An 18,628-nucleotide genomic window follows, 5' to 3' on the forward strand; every position below is an offset into this window, starting at 1 on the left:
GCAGTTCAAACAGCGCTGGGCAGGCAGGCAGCTCAAACAGCGCTGGGCAGGCAGGCAGCTCAAACAGCGCTGGGCAGGCAGGCAGCGCAAACAGCGCTGGGCAGACGGGCAGTTCAGGCGCCGCTGGGCAGACGGCAGACTCTGGCCGGCTGAGACGCACTGTAGACCTGGTGCGTGGTGTAGGCACTGGCTGCGCTGGAGAGGAGGAAGGCTCTGACAGCGCTGGACAGGTGGGAGCAGCTGGAGAGAGAACCCGGAGAGACAGCCTGGTGCGGGGGGCTGCCACCGGTGGACTGGTACGTGGAGGTGGCACCGGGTATACCGGACCGTGAAGGAGGACACGCGCTCTTGAGCACCGAGCCTGCCCAACCTTACCAGGTTGAATGGTCCCCGTAGCCCTGCCAGTGCGGCGAGGTGGAATAGCCCGCACTGGGCTATGCTGGCGAACCGGGGACACCATTCGTAAGGCTGGTGCCATGTATGCCGGCCCGAGGAGACGCACTGGAGGCCAGATGCGTTGGGCCGGCTTCATGACATCCGGCTCGATGCCCAACCTAGCCCTACCAGTGCGGCGAGGTGGAATAGCCCGCACTGGGCTAAGCACGCGTACTGGGGACACCGTGCGCTTTACCGCATAACACGGTGTCTGACCAGTACGACGCCCTCTCACTCCACGGTAAGCACGGGGAGTTGGCTCAGGTATCCTACCCGGCTTTGCCACACTCCTCGTGTGCCCCCCCCAAGAAATTTTTGGGTCTGACTCTCGGGCTCCCAACCGCGTCGCCGCGCTGCCTCCTCATACCAGCGCCTCTCTGCCTTCGCTGCCTCCAGCTCCGCCTTGGGACGGCGATATTCCCCTGGCTGAGCCCAGGGTCCTTTGCCGTCCAGGATCTCCTCCCAAGTCCAGGAGTCCTGGGTTTTTTCCCACTGCTGTCGCCTCCCTTCTCCACTCCGCTTGGTCCTTTGGTGGTGGGTGTTTCTGTAACGGTCGTCGTAATCCTCCTCCTCGGACGAGGAGGAGAGGCGAGAAGGATCAGACCAATATGCGGAGTGGTTTGTGTCCATGATTATTTTAATGAACAAATCACTGAACACTTACACATACAAACAACAAACGTGACAAAACCGAAACGAACCGACAAACAGTCCCGTGTGGCACGAATACAGACACGAGATACAAACACCCACAGCAACCACGTGAATCACAGGCTGCCTAAGTATGATTCTCAATCAGGGACAACGATTGACAGCTGTCTCTGATTGAGAATCATACCCGGCCGAACACAAACAACCCAACAAGAAAATAACACCTCGACAACCCACCCCAACTCACGCCCTGACCAACTAAATAAACACAAGAAAAAGGAAAAACAGGTCAGGAACGTGACAGTGTTTGTCCCATTTTGTGACTTCTTGGTTGGTGAGCGGACCCCAGACCTCACAATCATAAAGGGCAATGGGTTCTATAACTGATTCAAGTATTTTTAGCCAGATCCTAATTGGTATGTTGAATTTTATGTTCCTTTTGATGGCATAGAATGCCCTTCTTGCCTTGTCTCTCAGATCGTTCACAGCTTTTTGGAGTTACCTATGGAGCTGATGTTTAAGCCAAGGTATGTATAGTTTTTTGTGTGCTCTAGGGCAACGATGTCTAGATGGAATTTGTACTTGTGGTCCTGGCGACTGGACCTTTTTTTGGAACACCATTATTTTGGTCTTACTGAGATTTACTGTCAGGGCCCAGGTTTGACAGAATCTGTGCAGAATACCTAGGTGCTGCTGTAGGCCCTCCTTGGTTGGTGACAGAAGCACTAGATCATCAGCAAACAGTAGACATTTGACTTCAGATTCTATTAGGGTGATGCCAGGTGCTGCAGACTTTTCTAGTGCCTGTGCCAATTCGTTGATATATATGTTGAAGAGGGTGGGGCTTAAGCTGTATCCCTGTCTCACCCCACCCCAAGAAATGTGTGTGTTTTTTGCCTATTTTAACTGCACACTTGTTGTTTGTGTACATGGATTTTATAATGTCGTATGTTTTTTACCCCAACACCACTTTCCATCAAATTTGTATAGCAGACCATCATGCCAAATTGAGTCGAAGGCTTTTTTGAAATCAACAAAGCATGAGAAGACTTTGCCTTTGTTTTGGTTTGTATGTTTGTCAATTAGGGTGTGCAGGGTGAATACGTAGTCTGTTGTACGGTAATTTGGTAAAAAGCCAATTCGACGTTTGCTCAGTACATTGTTTTCACTGAAGAAATGTACGAGTCTGCTGTTATTGATAATACAGAGGATTTTCCCAAGGTTGCTGTTGACGCATTGTCACGAGAATTTGCTATCTCAATGGTTGAACTCAACTACTACTCAAACTCTGTCTGTATCCTGAAGATTGTAAATCTCCAGTTCAAAGAAACAGACAAAGTCTCAGCTTGCAATGGATCAGTTCTTTATTCAGAGAGCTCTGAAAATCATACAATGCACATAGCCTTTTATACCTCACATTTGGTTATACCATGACACTTTATAAATGCCCCTCTTCTGAGCTATAGGTGTACCTATCATAGGAGTTCCCTCGAAGCCTACCATTGACTATGTGCATAACCAGTGTGCGACAGAGCTGCAGAAGTTGTGACCCGTTTTTGTGGTTATATTGTCATAGTTGTGCCTAGGGGGGCATATGGGGGAGGGAATGCTGTCACCTCCAGGCATGTGTTTGTCCCCCTGTGTGCTGAGGGTGTCAGGTTCTTGTCCGGTTCTGGCATTTAGGTCGCCACAGACTAGTACGTGTCCCTGGGCCTGGAAATGATTGATTTCCCCCTCCAGGATGGAGAAGCTGTCTTCATTAAAGTATGGGGATTCTAGTGGGGGAATATAGGTAGCACACAGGAGGAAATGTTTCTCTGTTAAAATCATTTCTTTTTGAATTTCGAGCCAAATGTAAAATGTTCCTGCTTTGATTAATTTAATGGAGTGAGGTCATAGGTCTGATCTGAGAGGGCCTAAATGGGGTGTGGGCATGGTTGACTTGGGGGGGGGTTGTTGATTGGTTGGGGTGGGGGTGTGTATGTGGCTGGTGGTGCTGTGGTCTGGATGTATGTCCTCTCGGCGTGGGTCCTCTATGTGTAGGTCCAGGGGGGGGTCCCGCAGGTCTGGGAGAGTGTCTCGCTGGTCTGGGCGGGGTGTCTATTGATCTGTTGCTCCTGTGTGAAGTGTTGGGGCTACGTCTGAGAGCGATGTCCTTTAGAGTCCGGGCGAAGGTGGGCACTTCTGCCTTGTATAGGTGGACCTGGTCATAGAGGCTGTTCAAGTCCAGGGTGTAGTGGTGGTTTGCCAGGAAAACATTTGGTTTTGAGGCACAGTCACGGGAAATACTTGCGTTTACCCGCTGTATGGTAGCAGGGTGGACGTCTTTTCGTGGTAGCAGGGTGGAAGTCTTTTCGTGGTAGCAGGGTGGAAGTCTTTTCGTGATATCAGGGTGGAGATAACCACTTGTGCATTGGGGAATGTAGGCAAAGCTTTTTCAATCACCCCCTTCAGTGCTGTGGCCACCCTTTCCTGCTGTGTTCTCAGGTGGTTTGTGCCTGTGTGTATTATTATGTGGCTGGGTGAAACTAGTTGGTCCTCAGAGAGAAGGTCTAGGGCGCCCTGGGTGTTTGGACACCAGAGTTTAGACACACTGTGTTTGGGAAAACGTTTTTTTTCTTGTATATATTTCCCATTTGAGTCCATAAGGAGTACAATCTGTGTCTTGTGCATGTCCTCAGTGGGTGTGGGGGGGTTGTCAGGAGGGCTATCAGGGTGGCTGACAGGGGGGGTTCTCAGAGGGGGTGAGAGCCCCTGGGCTTGGGGTTCTTCATTTGTTTGTTCTGCTGTGATGTCGATGCTATGGTCAGGGTCTGGTGTGGACTGTTCTGCTGTGGTGTCGAGACTTTTGTCGGGAACTGAGGTGGGCTGGTCTGCTGGCTATTGCTGAATAATGTACCGATTGAGCAAGTTGAGGAGACTAAACTCCTGGGTGTAACCCTAGATAGCAATCTGTCATGGTCAAAACATATAGATTCAATGGTTGCTAAAACGGGAACAGGTCTGTTCATGATAACGCGGTGATTTCTTGACATCTAAATCAACCAGACAAGTCCTACAGGCCCTAGTTGTGTTGCACCTGGACTACTGCCCAGTTGTGGCACCCTCTCCTCCAGCAGTCTGATCCTCTCCTCTAGTGCTCTGTTCTTCTCCTGCTCTTGCTTTTTATATTGTTGAAGTTGTCTCACCACAGTCCAGAGTGCAGATATGTCTCTCTCCACCTCCAGCTCTCCGGGTCTGGTTAAGGGGGTGTTGTTGTGCTGGACTGTTGTCTGGGTCTGTGCTGACTGGAGTGTAATCACCTGCTGTTCCAGCTCCCCCTTCTTTACCTCCAACTTGGTAAATGTATCCTTCATTTCAATGAGGGGGTAGTACTCTGTGCTGGGAGGTTGACTTTCCGCTTGGGGTTGCTCGTCTGTGGGGTTGCTTGTCTGTGGGGTTATATAATGAAGAGGTCTGGTCTGACCCGCTTGTGGTGGGGCTATCTTTCTCAAGGGAGAGCTTCTCCTGCTGGGCTAATTATTTGATTAGGTGAAAGTCCAGCTGAAACTGTTTGGGGTTGCCCCTGTACCATTACTGTTCCAGACTTTTTGCTTACCGCCCCAATAGGTCAAGACGACGCAATCGCAACCACACTGCACACTGCCCTAACCCATCTGGACAAGAGGAATACCTATGTGAGAATGCTGTTCATCGACTACAGCTCAGCATTTAACACCATAGTACCCTCCAAACTCGTCATCAAGCTCGAGACCAGTACGAGACCTGTATACTGTACTCTATACCACCTACTGCATCTTGCCATCTTTATTTAATACATGTATCACTAGCCACTTTAAACTATGCCACTTTAATATGTTTACATACTCTACATTACTCATCTCATATGTATATACTGTACTCTATACCATCTACTGCATCTTGTCTATGCCGTTCTGTACCATCACTCATTCATATATTTTTATGTACATATTCTTCATCCCTTTACACTTGTGTGTATAACGTAGTTGTGAAATTGTTAGGTTAGATTACTCGTTGGTTATTACTGCATTGTCGGAACTAGAAGCACAAGCATTTCGCTACACTCGCATTAACATCTGCTAACCATGTGTATGTGACAAATACAATTTGATTTGATTAATAATAATCCTTGTTAGTTGTAATCCTTCCAGGTGATTCTGTAATTCCATCCAAAATCAGGTTGTAGGTTTTGAGTTTTGATTTGGAGTGAAGGTTATGTTGTAGCATCCCGTATATGTTCCTGACAAAAAAATCCAAGTTTATCTAACTCTAAATCTATATTTTTTTAAGAAAATGATGAAAAATGCAGGAGCTCAGCTGATCATGACCTCCACTGTGCTCTCTCTCTCTCCCCCCTCTATCTGTGGATCTCTCTCACTATCTGTGGATCTCTCAACCCCTCTCTCTCTCTCTCTCCCCCCTCTATCTATGGATCTCTCTCTCTCTCCCCTCTCTCTCTCTCTATCTGTGGATCTCTCTCTCTCCCCCCCCATCTATGGATCTCTCTCTTTCTCCCCCCCACTCTCTCTCTCCGTCTCTATCTGTGGATCTCTCTTTTTCTCTCAATCTTTTATTATCTTACTTTATCTATCTTTTCATGTTTTTTTTCTGACCGTCCAGTTTGAGTCGTTTAGATCATATGGTTCTTAGAGTTTTGACTAAATAGTTTACAGCTTGTGTCAGAATTGACCAGAATGGACTTTTCATAGCAGGTTAGGAGAACTTACCGAGCAGGTTTGGATAATTAACGTAACAGGTTAGGAGTATTTGGTTAATATTAGGAAAAGGGTTGGGGTTAGGAATAGCTAAAATATGAAGAAAAAAAGAAAATCTACTTTTGATGTCAATTTGACATAAGCTGTGTTCTATCTAGCCATGACCTTTATATGTGGCAACCAGTGTGTTGTGAGATGTGTCTTCTGTGATTGATTGATTTAGGCTCCTTATCTGTGCTGTGAGTCAGTTAACACTGGATAGAGCGGACACGGGGTTATCTAGGAGAGAAAGTCATGAGTCAGTCATCACTGGATAGAGCAGGTTTATCTAGGAGAGAAAGGGAGTGAGTCAGTCACCACTGGATAGAGCGGACACAGGGTTATCTAGGAGAGAAAGTCATGAGTCAGTCATCACTGGATAGAGCAGGTTTATCTAGGAGAGAAAGGGAGTGAGGAAATGGTAGCCTGGGGAGGAGGACAAAGGACGAGGGTACCGGAGTGTGACGAGCAGATGTGTGTGTGTGTGTGTACACACAAGTACTGTATGCATTTCAGTGGCGTTCTGAGTGAGTAAGAGTGTGTTTTTTAGCCGAGTGAGAGTCGTAGCGTGTGTCTCAGGGTGTTTCTACAACAGAGAGAAACGATGTGACATGGCTGAGTACACACATGGCAGTGATAAATACTCTGTGTTTCAGTGTTTGCTGGTCCTATCTACATAAACAAACACATCTGCCTGTTTACTTAGTGATCCTGGGTGACCCACTGATTACTAATACAGTAGCTGTGTTCTCTGACCTTCACTCAGAGGTACACACAGGTTATCCATCTGATCTGAACGACCTTCACTCAGAGGTACACACAGGTTATCCATCTGATCTGAACGACCTTCACTCAGAGATACACACAGGTTATCCATCTGATCTGAACGACCTTCACTCAGAGGTACACACAGGTTATCCATCTGATCTGAACGACCTTCACTCAGAGATACACACAGGTTATCCATCTGATCTGAACGACCTTCACTCAGAGATACACACAGGTTATCCATCTGATCTGAACGACCTTCACTCAGAGATACACACAGGTTATCCATCTGATCTGAACGACCTTCACTCAGAGATACACACAGGTTATCCATCTGATCTGAACAAAGTTTTCAATTTAGCTCATGTATCCTGATGGACTCAGTCATTGTCTCATCTGTATGTGCGGTGGAGGTGGATGCTATTGGTTGGGGGATGAGTTCCACCAATTACAAGAGAGCTTTGAGTGTGAGAAAAGTGTCAAAACGTAAATTCTAATTACACTATTCTCCTCTATCTGCCATATAACCCTCATTGGATATCATAGTTGCACCAGTGCATGTGTGTGTGTGTGTGTGCGTGTGTGTGTGTGTGCGTGTGTGTGTTAGAACCAGCCTAGTGTTCAGAATACTGATGGTGCACGGTTGAGTCAGAGATACAGGTATTACAATGGACTAATCCATGCATGTAGTAGAGCTAGATGAAAGATTTAAAATGCCTTGCCATTTCACCTGAACCGAATAGCTCTTATCTACTCAAGCCTGTTTCTCATTACTCTGTCCGGATTGGGAAAAGCACATTCTATTGATCGCTGTATATATGTTCCATTGATGACTCTGATGTTCAAAAACAAAACAGGTATTTATTGATCACGGACACCTAAGTCAATGGTGGATTGTCATGATTTACAAGCAGTATTAGGTACGGGAGGCAAGGCGTTTCTCCGTGGTGATTCCACAGTGTATTGCTGAACACATACTAAAGCATAGATCACTAACACAGTCCAGGGCTCTGTGCCACCCTATTCCCTACATAGTGCACTACTTTTGTCCAGAGCCCTATCGTTCAAAGGGTTTAACCAAGCAGTGAATGTACAATAAATATTAAGCTGCTATGTCACATTTTATGTTGTCTTTAATAGACATGTGACATGCCTTGTAAATACGAGCCAATAGAAACCTACTTTAATATCCGCTAGCTGGGGTCAATAAACCTTTTAGTTTCCTTTATTTAAATAAGCTAAGTCATTGACAACACATTCTCTTTTACAACAATACTATCTGACCGTGATAGAGCATGTCATGTATGCATTAGAATGGATTATTCAAGCCTTGGCTGAGTTGCTGATCTGTTTTCAGTCTATGTGAGAGTTACCTTTGTCTTAATGAGACCATAACATCCCCTATAGAGCTATTCTAAGTGATATACTATACAACACATGACCCAATACATGCAGGACCTGGTTCATTAGGAGGGTAATGGAGAAAGCAGAGGCCCGCTGATTACAGGAAGAGAGTCTGCTGCTGACATTGGTTTGGTATGAGACTAAGGCTACATTCAGACAGCCGACCCAATTCTGATCTTTTCTCAACTAATTGGTCTTTCGACCAATCCCATCAGATCTTTTCACATCAGATCTTTTTCTGAGCTGATCTGATTGGCCAAAAGACCAATTGATGGAGAAAAATAAGATCAGAATTGGTCTGGCTGTCTGAACGCAGTCTAATTGCTTCCTGAAGTATTGAGTGTCACTGTGTATACAGAGAGGCTCTGCATGCTATAGAGCAGTTTCTTAATTCACTAGACTGGAGGGCTGTAGTGTATAAACCTCCATCCTGTTAGACTGGAGGGCTGTAGTGTCTAAACCTCCATCCTGTTAGACTAGAGGGCTGTAGTGTATAAACCTCCACCCAGTTAGACTGGAGGGCTGTAGTGTATAAACCTCCACCCTGTTAGACTGGAGGGCTGTAGTGTATAAACCTCCACCCTGTTAGACTGGAGGGCTGTAGTGTATAAACCTCCACCCTGTTAGACTAGAGGGCTGTAGTGTATAAACCTCCACCCAGTTAGACTGGAGGGCTGTAGTGTATAAACCTCCACCCTGTTAGACTGGAGGGCTGTAGTGTATAAACCTCCACCCTGTTAGACTAGAGGGCTGTAGTGTATAAACCTCCACCCTGTTAGACTAGAGGGCTGTAGTGTATAAACCTCCACCCGGTTAGACTGGAGGGCTGTAGTGTATAAACCTCCACCCAGTTAGACTGGAGGGCTGTAGTGTATAAACCTCCACCCTGTTAGAATGGAGGGCTGTAGTGTATAAACCTCCACCCTGTTAGACTGGAGGGCTGTAGTGTATAAACCTCCACCCTGTTAGACTGGAGGGCTGTAGTGTATAAACCTCCACCCTGTTAGACTGGAGGGCTGTAGTGTATAAACCTCCACCCTGTTAGACTGGAGGGCTGTAGTGTATAAACCTCCACCCTGTTAGACTGGAGGGCTGTAGTGTATAAACCTCCACCCTGTTAGACTGGAGGGCTGTAGTGTATAAACCTCCACCCTGTTAGACTGGAGGGCTGTAGTGTATAAACCTCCACCCTGTTAGACTAGAGGGCTGTAGTGTATAAACCTCCACCCTGTTAGACTAGAGGGCTGTAGTGTATAAACCTCCACCCTGTTAGACTGGAGGGCTGTAGTGTATAAACCTCCACCCTGTTAAACTGGAGGGCTGTAGTGTATAAACCTCCACCCTGTTAGACTGGAGGGCTGTAGTGTATAAACCTCCACCCTGTTAGACTAGAGGGCTGAGTGTATAAACCTCCACCCAGTTAGACTAGAGGGCTGTAGTGTATAAACCTCCACCCTGTTAGACTGGAGGGCTGTAGTGTATAAACCTCCACCCGGTTAGACTGGAGGGCTGTAGTGTATAAACCTCCACCCTGTTAGACTGGAGGGCTGTAGTGTATAAACCTCCACCCTGTTAGACTGGAGGGCTGTAGTGTATAAACCTCCACCCTGTTAGACTGGAGGGCTGTAGTGTATAAACCTCCACCCGGTTAGACTGGAGGGCTGTAGTGTATAAACCTCCACCCAGTTAGACTGGAGGGCTGTAGTGTATAAACCTCCACCCTGTTAGACTGGAGGGCTGAGTGTATAAACCTCCACCCGGTTAGACTGGAGGGCTGTAGTGTATAAACCTCCACCCTGTTAGACTGGAGGGCTGTAGTGTATAAACCTCCACCCTGTTAGACTGGAGGGCTGAGTGTATAAACCTCCACCCTGTTAGACTGGAGGGCTGTAGTGTATAAACCTCCACCCAGTTAGACTGGAGGGCTGTAGTGTATAAACCTCCACCCTGTTAGACTGGAGGGCTGTAGTGTATAAACCTCCACCCTGTTAGACTGGAGGGCTGTAGTGTATAAACCTCCACCCAGTTAGACTGGAGGGCTGAGTGTATAAACCTCCACCCTGTTAGACTGGAGGGCTGTAGTGTATAAACCTCCATCCAGTTAGACTGCAGCGTCATGTGGCTGGTGAACCAATCCTAATCTAGAAACAAAAGAGCTGGAGGAAGCAGTTATCTGCAACTGAAAAATGGTGGAATATTAATTAGCATTTGTGTTACAATCATGATTATAGGTTGTTGTCAGTAATGGCTACTGACGCTAGCATAATAGAATTTACATTTCAAACAAATGTGTCAATCAGATAATACACTTAACCTAAATGCAATCTATACAGCTATACGATTGTCCATGCGGCCAATGGTCAAACATACAGTATATTGCTTGTGAAATCCCAGCACATCTATACCCTGGGGTGAAACACAGTAACAGAGAGGTACTACTACTGCACAGCAGGTAATCACCATGTCAACATATCCTGCTAGCAGCTGAACTCATGACCCCTTTATTTAGGTGTGAATCTGTTACACTGAGACTGCTCTCCTCCTCAAGCGTTAGGGGCATCCAATCCCAGTGGGAATGCCCACAGGGACACTTGGAATGCGCACACACACACACACACACACACACACACACACACACACACACACACACACACACACACACACACACACACACACACACACACACACACACACACACACACACACAGTACACATTGAGGATCATGTCAGATCATACATACAGGAGAACAGGGACGTTGGGAATGATCGTCCACATGCTGCTCTGCCAGACTGTGGGGAATACAGAACTTAGAATTTAGAAATCTAGTTAGAATTCCCTCAGATTGTAATGTAGAATGTAGAATTCCCTCAGATTCTAATGTAGAATTCCCTCAGATTCTAATGTAGAATGTAGAATCCACTCACATTCTAATGTAGAATCCACTCACATTCTAATGTAGAATCCACTCAGATTCTAATGTAGAATCCACTCACATTCTAATGTAGAATCCACTCAGATTCTAATGTGGAATCCACTCAGATTCTAATGTGGAATCCACTCAGATTCTAATGTATAATGTATAATTCACTCACATTCTAATGTAGAATCCAGTCACATTCTAATGTAGAATCCACTCAGATTCTAATGTAGAATCCATTCAGATTCTAATGTAGTATCCACTTAGATTCTAATGTAGAATCCACTCAGATTCTAATGTGGAATCCACTCAGATTCTAATGTAGAATCCACTTAGATTCTAATGTGGAATCCACTCAGATTCTAATGTGGAATCCACTCAGATTCTAATGTGGAATCCACTCAGATTCTAATGTATAATGTGTAATTCACTCCGATTCTAATGTAGAATGTAGAATTCACTCCGATTCTAATGTAGAATGTAGAATCCACTCCGATTCTAATGTAGAATGTAGAATTCACTCAGATTGTCATTCTATAGTGCAGCTCTCCAGTCAGATTATTGATAGGGCCAACTTTATCCACATTCATAGTTCTGTCTCTGATCTTCAGTATGTAGGTTAGGTAATACATAATCGTTATTGTATAAGACAGTAGCATACTAATTCATGCAGTTATTACATAGCGACATGCCCATACATTAAGAACACCAACACACTGGCAACATGAGCAGGGAGAGATAAATACATCACATCCCAAGGGGGGTTTCAGTGTGAAGAGAGTGGGTGGAGAGAAAGAGAAAGATGGGGGATGGAGAGACGAGAGAGCGAGAGAAAGAGAAAGAAATAAATTAATAAGGAAATTATCTCAACAGAGAAAAATGTCCTCATGTGTGCTACCTATATCCCCCCAATAAAATCCCCATACTTGAACAATGACAGTATTCCCTCCCAAATATGCCACCCTAGACACAACTATGACAAAACAATCAACAAAAACAGCTCACAACTCCTGCAGCTCTGTCACACGCTGGGTCTGCAGATAGTCAATGGTCGGCTTTGAGGAGACTCCTATGGTAGGTACACCTACAGCTCATCCCTTGGCAGTAGTACTGTAGATTACTTTATCACTGACCTCAACCCTGAGTCTCTCAGAGCGGTCACAGTCAGCCCACTGACACCCCTATCAGATCACAGCAAAATCACAGTCTACCTGAACAGAGCAAAACTCAATCATGAGGAATCAAAGCCAAAGGAACTGCACAATATTAAGAAATGCTATAGATGGAAGGAATGTAGTGTAGAAACCTACCCAAAAAAAAGATAACAATTCAATCCCTTTTAGACAACTTCCTGGACATTACATTTCACTGTAATAGTAAAGGTGTAAACTTGACAGTAGAAAACCTAAACGGTGTATTTGACCTCTCAGCTTCCCTATCAAATCTAAACATTTCAAGCGGACAACCTAAGAAAATGAACAACAATGACAAATGGTTTGATGAAAAATGCAAAAACCTGAGAAAGAAATTGAGAAACCTGTCCAACCAAAAACATAGAGACCCAGAAAACCTGAGTCTACGCCTTCACTATGGTGAATCACTAAAACAATACAGAAATACACTACGGAAAAAGAAGGAACAGCACGTCATAAATCAGCTCAATGTAATTGAAGAATAGATAGAATCTAACCACTTCTGGGAAAATTGGAACACACTATACAAAAAAAACCATGAAGAGTTATCCATCCAAAATGGAGATGTATGGACAAACGACTTCTCCAATATTTTTGTCTCTATAACAAAGATCAAACAACAAAAACATATACATGATCAATTACAAATCTTACAATCATCTATTAAAGATGATTGTGATGAAGTAGAAGTTAAAGACTACCAGAATCCATTGTATTCTCCAATTACATTGAATGAACTATAAGACAAAATACAAACCCTCCAACCCTCCAACCCAAAAAAGGCATGTGGTGTTGATGGTATCCTACATGAAATGATAAAATATACAGACCACAAATATACAGACCACAAAATATACAGACTACAATTGTCTATACTTTAACATCATCCTCAGCTCTGACATCTTCCCCAATATTTGGAACCAAGGACTGATAATCCCAATCCACAAAAGTGGAGACAAGTTTGACCCCAATAACTACAGTGGGATATGCGTCAACAGCAACCTTGGGAAAATCCTCTGCATTATCATTAACATCAGACTTGTACATTTACTCAGTAAAAACAATGTACTGAGCAAATTTCAAATCATCTTTTTACCAAATTACCATACAACAGACCACATATTCACCCTGCACACCCTAATTCACAAACAAACAATTCAAAACAAAGTATTCTCATGCTTTGTTGACTTAAAAAAAGCTTTTGACTCGATTTGGCATGAGGATCTGCCATACAAATTGATGGAAAATGGTGTTGGGGGAAAAACAAACAACATTATAAAATACAGTATATGTACACAAACAACAAGTGTGAATTAAAATTGGCAAAAGAAACACACATTTCTTTCCACGGGGCCGTGGGGTGAGACAGAGATGCAGTTTAACCCTCTTCAACATGTATATCAAAAAATTGGTAAGGGTACTAGAGCAGTCTGCAGCACCCGGCCTCACCCCTACTAGAATCTGAAGTCAAATGTCTACTGTTTGCTGATGATCTGGTGCTTCTGTCCCCAACCAAGGAGGGCCTACAGCAGCACCTAGACATTCTGCACAGATTCTGTCAGACCTGTTGCCAGGACTACAAATACAATTTCCATCTAGACACCGCTGCCCTAGAGCACACAAAAAACTATACATACCTCAGCCTAAACATCAGCGCCACAGGTAACTCCAAAAAGCTATGAACAATCTGAGAGGCAAGAAGGGCCTTTGATGCCATCAAAAGGAACATAAAATTTGACATACCAATTAGGATCTGGCTAAAAATACTTGAAATCGGTTATAGAACCCATTGCACTTTATGGTTGTGAGGTCTGGGGTCCGCTCACCAACCAAAAATTCAGACTCTGCATGCAGAATTCTGCAAAAATGTCCTCCTTGTGTAATGTAAAACACCAAATAATGCATGCAGAGCAGAATTAGGACGATACCCGCTAATTATCAAAATCCAGAAAATAATTGTTAAATTCTACAACCACCTAAAAGGAAGCGATCCCAAAACCTTCCAAACAATGCCATCACCTACAGAGAAATGAACCTGGAGAAGAGACCCCTAATCAAACTGGTTATGGGGCTCTGTTCACGAACAGACCCCACAGAGCCCCAGGACAGCAACACAGTTAGACCCAACCAAATCATGAGAAAACAAAAAGATAATTACTTGACACATTAGAAAGAATTAACAACATAACAGAGCAAACTACAATGCTATTTGGTACTAAACAGAGAGTACACAGTGGCAGAATACCTGACCACTGTGACTGACCCAAAATTAAGGAAAGCTTTGACTATGTACAGACTCAGTGAGCAAAGCCGCTGAAGGCAGACCTGGCTCTCAAGAGAAGACATGCTATGTGCACACTGCCTACAAAATGAGGTGCAAACTGGACAACTGTGTGATCACGCTTGCCGGAGCCGATGAGAGCAAGACCTTTAAACAGGTCAACATTCAAAAAGGCCGCGATGCCAGACGGATTACCAGGACGTGCACTCAGAGCATGCGCGGACCAACTGGCAAGTGTCTTCACTGACATTTTCAACCTTTTCCTGACTGAGTCTGTAATACCTAAATGTTTCCAGCAGACCACCATAGTCCCTGTGCCCAAGAAAGCGTAGGTAACCTGCCTTAATGACTACCGCCCCGTAGCACTCACATCGGTAGCCATGAAGTGCTTTGAAAGGCTGGTCGTGAGTCACATCAACACCATCATCCCAGAAACCCTAGACCCACTCCAATTCGCATATCACCCCAACAGATCCACATATCATCACTAAGCTAAGGACCCTGGGACTAAACACCCCCCTCTGCAACTGGGTCGTGGACTTCCTGACGGGCCACCCCCAGGTGGTAAGGGTAGGCAACAACACATCTGCCACGCTGATCCTCAACACAGGGGCCCCACAGGGGTGCGTGCTTAGTCCCCTCCTGTCCTCCCTGCTCACACAAGACTGTGTGGCCAAGCACGACTCCAACACCATAATTTAGTTGCTGACGACACAACGGCGGTAGGCCTGATCACCGACAATGATGAAACAGCCTATAGGAAGGAGGTCAGAGACCTGGTCGTGTGGTGCCAGGACAACAACCTCTCCCTCAACGTGATCAAGACAAAGGAGATGATCGTGGACTTCAGAAAAAGGAGGGCCGAACACGCCCCCATTCACATCGAAGGGGCTGTAGTGGAGTGGGTCGAGAGTTTCAGGTTCCTTGGTGTGCACATCAACAACAAACTATCATGGTCCATACACACCAAGAAAGTTGTGAAGAGGGCACGACAACGCCTTTTACCCCTCAGGAGATTGAAAAGATTTGGCATGGGTCCCCAGATCTTAAAAAAGTTCTACAGCTGCACCATCGAGAGCATCCTGACGGGTTGCATTGAAGAGGGTTAAACCAAGGCCTTATACCTTTTAAAGGGTTAATACATGATGTTATGATAAACTGTAAGGTCTCCTCTTCAGGAGACCTCTGTGTGTGTGTTAAAACCTGTTTTTGAGTGTTCTGACCTTCAGACACTATCAGAAGGCGTCTACGTTCAGACTCCTCCTGTCTGGATCCCACTGTGGTTATCTGGTTCACTGAGAACACAAGGTAACCACAGACCTGATGAAACTAGCCAGCTGTCAGAAGATGCTTACACTCGTTCACACTGTTATGACTCTATACTTGTGATGAAAGGTCAAGTTTCGGTCAAATCCACTTCTGAACTTTTAATTGCTGATAAGATGGTTAATGCTGTCAGGGGGAGGTTAGATTTATTAAAATGTTGTTGCCAGGGAAACTCATGCACGGAGGACTGGGAGAGACTATCTGAGTTACAGGATGTTACAGGATGCTACAGGATGTTACAGGATTCTACAGGATGTTACAGGATATTACAGGATGTCTCAGACATTTTGCAGAACTTGGGCAGAACTATCATATATTGTTATACTGTACTCTGTACCAACTTCTGCCTACAATTGTATTACTAAAAGAATATGTTAATACTTAAACAAAGAGTCTGTGTTTCCTTTCCATTACTAATGTATGTTTGATAATTATATCGACCTGATCATTTGTTGAAGAAATTGACCAACAGCATCAGCACCTGGTATGGCAACTGCTTGGCATCCGACCTTAAGGCCCTACAGAGGGTAGTGTGTACAGCTGAGTACATCACTGGGGCCAAGCTTCCTGCTATCCAGGACCTATACACTAGGCGGTGTCAGAGGAAGGCCCAAAAAATTGTCAAAGACTCCAGTCACCCAAGTCATAGACTTTTCTCTCTGCTACTGCATTGCAAGGGGTACCGGAGCGCCAAGTCTAGGTCCAAAAGGGATTTATGGAAAAATACCCAGTAAAATCCTACTTGAGCAAAAGTAAAAAAATATTTGGTTTTATATACGTATCAAAAGTAAATGTAATTGCTCAAATATAAGTATCAAAAGTTAAATTATAAATCATTTCACATTCCTTATATATTAAGCAAACCAGAAGGCACAATTTTCTTGTTTTTTAAATTTACAGATAGCCAGGGGCACACTCCAACACTCAGATATAATTTAAAAACAAAGCATTTGTGTTTAGTGAGTTCACCAGATCAGAGGCAGTATGTCACGTTCCTGACCTGTTTTCTGTTGTTTTTGTATGTGTTTAGTTGGTCAGGGCGTGAGTTGGGGTGGGCATTCTATGTTTTGTGTTTCTATGTTTAGGTCAGGTGTAATTAGCCTTATATGGTTCTCAATCAGGGACAGGTGTTTGATGTTTCCTCTGATTGAGAACCATTGTCACGATCGTCTTGATATGAGAGATTGGACCAAGGCGCAGCATGATATGAATACATCTTCTTTTTTATTATTCGAAGACGTAACACGAAACACTTATACAAACTAACAAAAACAACAAACGACCGTGAAGCTACAAACGCAAGTGCACACACAAACTACTTACGTTCAACATAGACTAGACATAGACAATGACCCACAACAGCTAAAGCCTATGGCTGCCTTAAATATGGCTCCCAATCAGAGACAACCATAACCAGCTGTCTCTAATTGAGAACCCATTCAGGCAACCATAGACTTTCCTAGACACCTACACACAACACTAAACCATCTATTCTCCTTAACCCTCTAAACCATACAACCCCCTAGACAATACAAAAACACATACTTCACCATGTCACACCCTGACCTAACTAAAATAATAATGAAAACAAAGAATACTAAGGCCAGGGTGTGACAACCATATAAAGGTAGGCTGTTCACACTGTTTGTTTGTGGGTGATTGTCTTCAGTGTCTGTGTATGTTGCACCACACGGGATTGCTTCGGTTTGTTCGTTCGTTTGTTGTAGTCTGTACCTGTTCGTGCGTTCTTCGTGTTTTATGTAAGTTCTCATAGTTCAGGTCTGTCTACGTTCGTTTGTTATTTTGTAGTTTGTTTAAGTATTTGTGTTTTCGTCTTTACTTTAATAAACATCATTATGTCAAACTATCACGCTGCGCTTTGGTCCAATCCCTACTCCTCCTCTTCATCCGAAGAGGAGGAGGACGACCGTTACAGAATCACCCACCAACCATGGATCAAGCAGCGTGAGAGGAACCAGCAACAGCGGCCAAAGAACCAGGACTCGTGGACTTGGGAGGAAATATTGGACGGAAAGGGACCCTGGGCTCAACCAAGAGAATATCGCCGCCCCAAAGCTGAGCTGGAGGCAGCGAAAGCAGAGAGGCGGCGTTTCGAGGAGCTAGCTCGGAAGCAGGAGAAGGATCTGGGCTACACTACGTGGGAGGAGATCGACAGGTGGGCGATCAACCCAGGGCGAGTGCCGGAGCCCGCCTGGGATTCTCTGGCGCAGTGAGAGGAGGGATACCGGCGAATGGAGGCAGCACGACGACGCGGTAGGAAGCCTGTGAGTAAACCCCAAAAATGTCTTGGGGGGGGGGCTAAGAGGGAGAGTGGCGAAGTCAGGTAGGAGACCTGCGCCTACTCCCTGTACTTACCGTGGAGAGCGAGAGTACGGGCAGACACCGTGTTACGCAGTAGAGCGCATGGTGTCTCCTGTACGTGTGCATAGCCCGGTGCGGGTTATTCCACCTCCCCGCACTGGCAGGGCTAGATTGAGTATTGAGCCGGATGTCATGAAGCCGGCCCTACATATCTGGCCACCAGTACGTCTCCTCGGGCCGGCTTTCATGGCACCAGCCTTATGCATGGTGTCCCCGGTTCGCCTACATAGCCCGGTGCGGGTTATTCCACCTCCCCGCACTGGTCGGGCGACGGGGAGCATACAACCAGGTAAGGTTGGGCAGGCTCAGTGCTCAAGGGAGCCAGTACGCCTGCACGGTCCGGTATTTCCGGCGCCACCTCCTCGCTCCAGTCCAGTACCACCAGTGCCTACACCACGCACCAGGCTTCCAGTGCGTCTCCAGAGCCCTGTTCCTCCTCCACGCACTAGCCCTATGGTGCGTGTCTCCAGCCGAGTACCACCAGTGCCTACACCA

This window comes from Salvelinus namaycush, chromosome 15 (assembly GCF_016432855.1).
Source record: "Salvelinus namaycush isolate Seneca chromosome 15, SaNama_1.0, whole genome shotgun sequence".
NCBI classification, from domain to species: Eukaryota; Metazoa; Chordata; class Actinopteri; order Salmoniformes; family Salmonidae; genus Salvelinus; species Salvelinus namaycush.